Below are 9,122 nucleotides of genomic sequence, written 5' to 3' on the forward strand. Positions count from 1 at the left end.
AAGAGAAGTAAATTACCCAATAGAAATTGTCTAAAATAGCCGTTTTAAAATAAACTGTAAAAATTCCACCCATTATCCGTCGTGTAATGCTTACAAACTGTAAGTATACTCGATGGATAATGTTCAGGGAATTAACGGTTAAGATTTAGACACTTCGACGGATGAGGATAAGTTGATATCCGTCGAGCTTTAAAATACTCCAGAAAAGTAATTGATTTTTATTTACAATTTGTATATTGACGGATGACTCAACTCGATGGATAATGGTCATCCGTCGAGATGCAAATTTTGACTTAGCCAAAATTTTCATCCAAGACTAAAAATTAGTTAAATTTCTGGCTACTTTTCAACTTGCAAAATAATTCAGATAAATTCAAGAGTAATTAAGCATACCTAACTCACTTACCAACCTAGAAAAGGTGGATTCATCCAGTGGCTTGGTAAAAATAGCTGCAAGTCGCTTCTCACTTGGAACAAAATGTAACTCTACAGTACCATTCATTACATGTTCCCTTATGAAATGGTACTTGATGTCTATATGCTTTGTCCTTGAATGTTGCAATGGATTTTCAGTGATGGCAATTGCACTTGTGTTGTCACAGAAAATAGGAATCCTTTCAACTTGCAAACCATAGTCTAGCAATTGATTTTTCATCCATAAAATCTGTGCACAGCAACTGCCAGCAGCAATATATTCAGCTTCAGCTGTAGAAGTAGAAACTGAATTTTGCTTTTTACTGAACCAGGACACAAGCTTGTCTCCTAAAAATTGACAGGTTTCTGTTGTGCTTTTTCTATCGATTCTGTAACCTGCATAATCTGCATCTGAATAACCAGTTAGATCAAATCCAGAATCTCTAGGATACCAAATGTCAAGGTTTGGTGTTCCTTTGAGAAATCTGAAGATTCTCTTAATTGCTATCAAATGAGACTCTCTAGGATCAGCCTGAAATCTAGCACACAAACATGTAGCAAACATTATATCTGGCCTACTAGCTGTTAAATACAGAAGTGAGCCAACCATGCCTCTATAACTTGAAATATCCACAGGCTTTTCAGTAGTGTTTAGTTCAAGCTTAGTTGCAGTGGCCATGGGAGTTTTTGCAGATGTGCAATCCATTAGATCAAACGTCTTTAAAAGATCAAAAATATATTTAGTTTGACTAATGAATATTCCATCACTAACTTGCTTAACTTGTAAACCAAGAAAGTAAGTTAGTTCTCCCATCATACTCATTTCATACTTGTTTTGCATCAGTTTGGCAAACTTTTTACAAAGTTTCTCATCTGTAGAGCCAAAAATAATATCATCTACATAAATTTGAACAAGTATGCTAGAGCCATTCACATTTCTGAAAAATTAAGTTTTATCTACAGTACCTCTTGTGAAGTGATTTTCCAAAAGGAACTTTGATAAAGTGTCATACCAGGCTCTAGGTGCTTGCTTCAGTCCATAAAGTGCTTTCAGTAGATAATAGACATACTCTGGGAAATTTGGATCTTCAAAGCCAGGAGGTTGACTTACATACATTTCTTCCTCCAAATCTCCATTCAGAAAGGCACTTTTGACATCCATTTGATAGACCTTCAAATTGGCATGGGCTGCATAGGCTAAGAAGATTCTGATGGCTTCAAGTCTTGCAACAGGAGCAAATGTTTCATCAAAATCTATCCCTTCTTGCTGACAATAGCCTTTAGCAACCAATCTTGCTTTGTTCCTTACTACTATGCCATTTTCATCTATCTTGTTTCTGAATACCCATTTGGTGTCTATTGGATTCTTTCCTGTAGGCTTGGGTACCAGCTTCCAAACTTTATTCCTTTCAAATTGGTTTAGCTCCTCCTGCATAGCTAAAATCCAATCAGGATCTAACAAGGCTTCTTCTACCTTCTTTGGTTCTTCCTTAGACAGGAAGCTACTGTATAGACATTCTTCTTGAGTTGCTCTCCTGGTTTGAACTCTGGAAGAAACATCACCAATAATCAGTTCAAAGGGGTGATCTTTTGTCCATTTTCTTGGTTGAGGTAGATTAGCCCTAGATGAAGAGACCTCAATGTTGTCTTGATGTGTGATTGAGTTTTGATTGCTAGAAACTCCCCCTGAGTTTGTGGATCTTTAATTTGAGATTGGGGTGCTTTCTATGGGTGATCTGCCTTGACTTCCTGCTCCTTTTGATAACCCGACAGATGGTGAATTTTGAGTACCGACGGATGAGGCAGGTTGTCTTCCGACGGATAATACAGATTGCCTTCCGACGGATGAAGCGTTATGTAACTCGACGGATGTTGAGTTTTGTGCTTCATTTGTAGTAGATTTTTCTGCATTATCCTTAGACATGGTTTCTTGATCACTCTCATCACCACTTTCATCACTGACCATCTCAACATTGTCGAATTTGAGGCTCTCATGGTAATCTCCATCTTTTAGTCCTTCAATCTTTTTATCATCAAACACAACATGTATAGATTCAACAACAATGTTGGTTCTTAGATTGTAGACTCTATATGCTTTACCAACAGCATATCCAACAAAAATTCCTTCATCTGCTTTAGCATCAAACTTCCCATTTTGATCAGTTTGATTTCTCAGAATATAGCATTTACAGCCAAAGATATGAAGAAAGTTCAGAGTTGGCTTCTTGTTCTTGAACAATTGATAAGGTGTCATGCATCTTGCTTGATTAATCAGAGAGATGTTCTGAGTGTAGCATGCAGTGTTTACAGCTTCAGCCCAGAAGTATGTTGGTAGTTTTGATTCTTCAAGCATTGTCCTTGCAGCTTCAATAAGAGATCTATTCTTTCTTTCCACTACTCCATTCTGTTATGGAGTCCTTGCTGTTGAGAACTCATGCAAGATTCCATTTTCCTCACAAAATGCTCTCATGACATAGTTCTTGAACTCGGTTCCATTATCACTCCTGATTCTTCTAACTTTGAAATCAGGATGATTGTTAATTTGCCTTATGTGATTGATGATGATTTCACTAGCTTCATCCTTGGACTTTAGGAAATAGGTCCAAGAGAACTTTGAGAAATCATCTACAATTACTAGGCAAAATCTTTTCTTTGAGATTGACAATATATTGACTGGTCCAAACAAATCAATGTGAAGCAGTTGTAGAGGCTCTTCAATTGCTGAATCAAGTTTCTTCCTGAATGATGCTTTAATCTGCTTCCCTTTTTGGCAGGCATCACACAGTCCATCCTTTGTAAACTCCACCATAGGAATGCCTCTAACTAGCTCTTTCTTTACCAGCACATTCATGGTCTTGAAGTTCAAATGGGATAGTTTCTTGTGCCATAGCCAACTTTCATCTTGACTTGCTTTACTGAGAAGACAAGTTACAGATTCTGCTTTAGTTGAGTTGAAGTCAGCTAGATACACATTTCCTCTTCTCACACCAGTGAGAACCACTTTGTTGTTTTGATTATTAATCACAACACAGGTTTCTTTGTTGAAGGTTACTGAGTTACCTTTATCACAAAGCTGGCTGATACTCAACAGATTGTGTTTGAGACCATCCACTAAGGCAACCTCTTCAATGATGACATTGTCCTTTGAAATCAAGCCATATCCCACAGTATAACCTTTGCTGTCATCTCCAAAAGTGATACTTGGGCCAGCTCTCTCTTCAAACTCTGTGAGCAGGGTAGAATCACCAGTCATGTGTCTTGAACAACCACTATCCAAGTACCAAAGATTCCTTCTGTTTCCCTGCACACATCAAAATCAAATCAAGTTGATTTTGGTACCCAAGTTTCCTTGGGTCCTGCCTTGTTAGCTTTCTTCTTCTGTTTCTTAGGTCTTAACTCATTTGACTTAGGAATTTCATATTCTTTCTAAGTCATTTGGGTTGGGCCTTTGAAACCACTAGATGCAACATAATTATCATGCATGTTATGGCTAACAGGAAATGGCATGCTTGGTGCAAACATGTTATTCCAGTAAGGCATGCTAAATGGCATTTGAGGCATATTGTATGCAGCATAATATGGATTAGGTGCAAATGGCATATTAGCAAACTGTGCATTCATGTTCTGTGTAGGCATAGAATTAACATGCATGGGAGGCATGGCATTCATGTTAGAGAATTGAGGCTGAACAGGTATGGGAGTAGGCATGGCAGATTTGCAATTAACAGACAAATGATTTACACTACCACATTTGACACAGATTTTTCTAGGAGCATATTTGTCAGGTGTGTAGTTATTATGTTTTTTAATCCCTACTTTACCATATCTATTGTTTTTCCTTTTAGTCTCTGTTTTTACCTCTATCTTCTCAAGTCTGTCACTTAACTGTTTGACAGTCATGTGACCAACATTAGCCTTCTTCCCTTTCTTGGCTTGACTTGACTCTCCTGAAACAAAGTTCTTGGAAATAGATCCATACTTTTCATTTAGCTTGGTTAATTTGGCTTTGCTAATGGGTTTGCTCACAGCCGACGGATGAGGATTTTTATCATTCGACGGATAACACTTTTTGTTATCCGACGGATAGTCCTCATCATCCGTCGAGTCTACATCTATCAGCAATCCATCTACCAAAATAGGTTCTAGTTTCTCCTTATTCTTTTTCCAGGCTTCATCACAAAAAGACTCAATTCCTTGAACCTTGGTGATTTGAGCATGAACATCTCTGGATGATTTCCATGCTTTAATCACCTCCTGTTCACGATCGAGCTGCTTCTTTAAAATTTCTTCCTTTTTCAAGGACTCAGTTAATTCCTCCTTGGCAATTCTACACTCAATTTTTAGTTTCTCAAACTCAACAAACTGAGACTCAAGCACATTATTCCTCTCACTCAAAAATAAGTTGTTTTCTTTGATTTTAGCATTTTCTTTAGTGAGGGACTTAAGTGTAACACGCAAATGATACAATTCTGTAGACATGTCATTTATTGCATTATTACACTCAGCTTTAGATAAATGTGCAAGGTTTGTAGTGATTACCTGATTGCTTGAGGAACTTGTCTCTGTTTCATCAGACTTGGCCATAAGGGCTAGATTGACATAGCTGACATCCTCATCTTCATCCAAACCATCAGCTGCCCAGTCATTCTCTTGTGTAATAAAAGCCCTTTCCTTCTGTTTGATTAGATCAAAGTATTTTTGCTTATAATCCACAGACTTAAATCTTTTCTTACTGGAATCTGACTTTCTACACTCATTTGCAAAATGCCCTACCAAGCCACATTTGAAACACTTGAATTTTGATTTATTCACCATGTTTCTATTTGGCTTGGTAGCTCCAAAGTTCTTCTTGAACTTGAGCTTGGCAAATCTTCTTGAAAGGAATGCTAGGTGCTCATCAATGTCCTCCATGTCATCTTGACTCAATGAATCTTCACTTTCTGCAGCTAGCCCTTTACCCTTGCTTTCACAGGCCTTTGAAGTTGATTCCACAGTTTCCATCTTCACTTCCTTCTTCTTTTCCAGTTCAGTCACTAGTGTTATGGATCCTCCTTTCTTATTTCCTCTCTCCATTCTTTCATCCTGCTCTATCTCAAGCTCATAGGTCTTCAGAATGCCATACAGTCTCTCCAAAGTAAACTCCTTATAATCTTGTGAGTTTCTCAATGAGACTGTCATTGGTTTCCATTCCTTTGGAAGAGATCTGAGAAATTTCAGATTGGAGTCTTTAGTCTGATAGACTCTTCCATGCAATTTAAGAGCATTTAGTAGCTTTTGGAATCTACTAAAAATGTCAGTGAGTGACTCACTTTCTTCATTGTGAAAATGCTCATATTGCTGAATCAGGAGCTGCATTTTATTTTCTCTTACTTGCTCAGTACCATCACAGATTATCTGTATTGTGTCCCAAACTTCCTTGGCAGTCTTGCAGTTGATGATGTTATCAAACATGTCTGCATCAACACCATTGAACAGAATGTTCATGGCCTTTTTATCTTTCCTGACTTGTTCAATATCAGGATCAGATCATTCATGCCTTGGCTTGGGAAGAGATGGTTCATTTCCTGTTGCAGCTCTCATTGGAACATGAGGGACTCTTTCTATGCAGTCCAAATAGGCCTCATCTTGAGAAAGCATATGAAGATACATCTTTACCTTCCAATGATGGTAATTATATTTATCAAGAAAAGGAATCTTGACTCCAACATCTTTCTTGTTCATCTTGCTGAATTGTTTTGATCTTTAAACTCTTTGTAGATTAAGAGCTTACTCTGATACCAATTGTTAGTCCCTTAACAATATAGCAAGAATTACAGAAGGGGGGTTGAATGGAATTCTTGAACCTTTTTCTTGAAATAAAAATGTTCAACTCGATTATGGATATATTTGTTTTGATTAGCACAATGCGGAATGTAAACTTGAATGAATCAAAACATAAGTAATTAAAAACAAGAGTCTTTAAAAACTTTCTGGTGGATTTAAACAATTCCACCAGAGATATATTTAATATATCGAGAGGACTCTGTGTGCATAAATGCTCACAGCTGCTTACAAAAATAGAACTGCTAAGAACACAGGAAATGCTAAAGATAGTGCTCACAAAGATTTCTCTGTTGTTGTTTCTTAGCTATCTCAGTTAATTTTCTATTTGCTACTCTCTTGGTTTATATATTACCAAGATTACAAAGTCAAAAGAACTGAACAAACATAAAATCTAACAGTCTTGATCTTTGCTGCTTTTTGTCCTCTATTACCCAATTAATGGGCTTCCACAGTGTACTTGTATCCAACTCAACGGCTGTGTGTCAGCTTTCACTGTTCAACTGATGTTTGAATCTTGATATGATCATTTGTCGACTTTCAGATCATCCGTCGATGACTTAATTGATCATCCGTCGACTGCTATGTTAAACATCCGTTGATAGTCATTTGATCATCCGTCGAAGCTTTGTTAAGCATCCGTTGGTAGCTATTTTGGCACTTGACTTCATTTCACTTATACAGAATTACAAGACATTGCTTATGTACAGTTAATCAACCTATTCTGCATATCTAGTTAAAGTCAACATGACTTATATGCTACTCCAGATTCTATACAAAGGTGCATACAACACTGTGCTACAAACTTATTATTACATAAACTACTCACTCGATGGATAATAAGTTAATCATCTGTCGGGACTATAATGAGTTATTCGCCGGGACTATAATTCTTATCCGTCGAGTGCTACATTATTTCACTAAGTAAAATCTACTTAGATGTTTTGTTTAGGTAATCATCAAGTACACAACATATTCACAACATAGAATGCCTTTCATAAACCTCGCATAGCTAGGCATCTGTTCAAGAGCTTCAGCGAAAGGTATGTTGATATGAAGTTTCTTGAACACCTTCAGAAACTTAGCAAATTGCTTATCCAACTTCTGCTTTTGCAGCCTCTTAGGAAAAGGAGGTGGAGGATAGACCAGTTTCTCCCCTGTAATATCCTCAGGAAGAGTGTGTTCCACAGTTTTCTTCCTTGATTCCACTTTTCCTTCCTTCTGTACATCTTCTTCAGCCAAAACTTCAGATTCCGGAACTTGAGATTTTTCAGGGCTTACAACCTTCCCAGACCTCAATATAATTGCCTTAACCTACTCTTCTGCTTCCCTCTTGCCTGGAACTTCTGTATCACTAGAAAGCATTTCTGATAGTCAATTCAATAAGACATTAGCAATTTGTCCTATCTGGTTCTCCAGAGTCTTGATAGAAACAGCCTGGTTTTGGCATATAAGAACCTGGTTTTTGCACATAGGCCTCAACTCCTCCAATTCATATTTTTCATTCGAAGATAGACCTGCACCTCCATGAGTTTGTTGTTGAAGTTGAAATTATTGTCTTGGTGCAAATTGTTGCTGAAAACCTGGAGGGTTGAATTATTTTGCTCCAAACTGCTGGAACGGCTGTTGCATCGTATTATGATTGTTGCTCCATCTGAAGTTAGGATGATTCCAGTTGTCAGGATGATAAGTGTTTGGAACTGGTTGTTGTGATCACTGAAAGTTGCTCACAAACTGAGCTGATTCACTAGATATAGCGCATTGCTCCATCACATGTGAACCTGCACATAGCTCACAAACACTGGTTATGTGATTAACACCATAGTTAGCCAGAGAATCGATCTTCATAGACAACTCCTTTAGTTGAGCAATGATAGCCATAGCTATATCCACTTCAAGAAATTCTGCTACCTTGCCCTGTGGCAATCTCTGGGTTGGATACTGATATTCATTGGCAACCATCAGTTCAACTAGATCATAAGCTTCCTCATAGCTCTTTGCCCATAATGCTCCACCTGATGTTACATCGATCATGGGTCTTGACTGTGCTCCAAAACCTTTATAGAAGCAATTCATGATCATCCAATCAGGAATTCCATGATGAGGATACTTTCTAAGCATCTCCTTGTAGCGCTCCCAAGCTTCATATAAAGATTCTTCCGATTGTTGCGCAAATTGAGTAATATCGTTTCTGATTGCAACTGTCTTTGCCATAGGGAAGAATTTAGTGAGAAACTTTGAGCAAGATCTTCCCAAGTAGTAATCGAACCAGCTGGTAAAGAGTGTAAATAGCTCTTTGCCTTGTCCCTCAGAGAGAAGGGGAATAGTCTCAGCTTTACAGTATCTTCAGATGCACCGTTGAACTTGAAGGTGTCGCAGATCTCAATGAAATCCCTAATATGCATATTGGGATCTTCCGTTGAAGAACCCCCAAACTGGATTGAATTCTACACCCATTAAATTATGCCAGGCTTGATCTCAAAGGTATTAGCTGTAATAGCTGGCCTGCCAATGCTAGATTGAATGTCATTGATCTTGGGTTGAGAAAAATCCATCAAGGCTTTCGTTCGTGTTGCTGGATCTCCCATTATAATGAGTACCTGAAACACAAACAAATAAACCGTAAAAGTAAAAGAATCCGAATCAGTGAACTAAAATGACCACTGATGACAAGCACATAAACCAAAAATTAACACTGAGTCCCCGACAGTGGCGCCAAAAACTTGTTAGGGCGAAAACACGCACTAATATTCATGCAAGTATACGCGTTCGTAAGTAGTATAAGATATAAATCAGATTCGTTCCCACAGAGACTGGTTTAGGTTAAGTTCGATTTATGCACCTATGCAATAATGTATGGTTATCGCTCAATGCTAAGACAAATAAAA

General features: G+C 37.8%; 1 non-coding gene across 1 annotated transcript; it reads left to right on the forward strand.

Annotated features, from left to right (window-relative positions):
• Positions 1-8,326: 8,326 nt before the first annotated feature.
• Positions 8,327-8,433, forward strand: LOC141722048 (small nucleolar RNA R71). The gene has a single exon (XR_012575082.1). It is a non-coding gene; the product is annotated as a small nucleolar RNA R71 (small nucleolar RNA).
• Positions 8,434-9,122: the final 689 nt, after the last annotated feature.

Source organism: Apium graveolens, chromosome 4, assembly GCF_009905375.1.
Source record: "Apium graveolens cultivar Ventura chromosome 4, ASM990537v1, whole genome shotgun sequence".
Taxonomy (NCBI): domain Eukaryota; kingdom Viridiplantae; phylum Streptophyta; class Magnoliopsida; order Apiales; family Apiaceae; genus Apium; species Apium graveolens.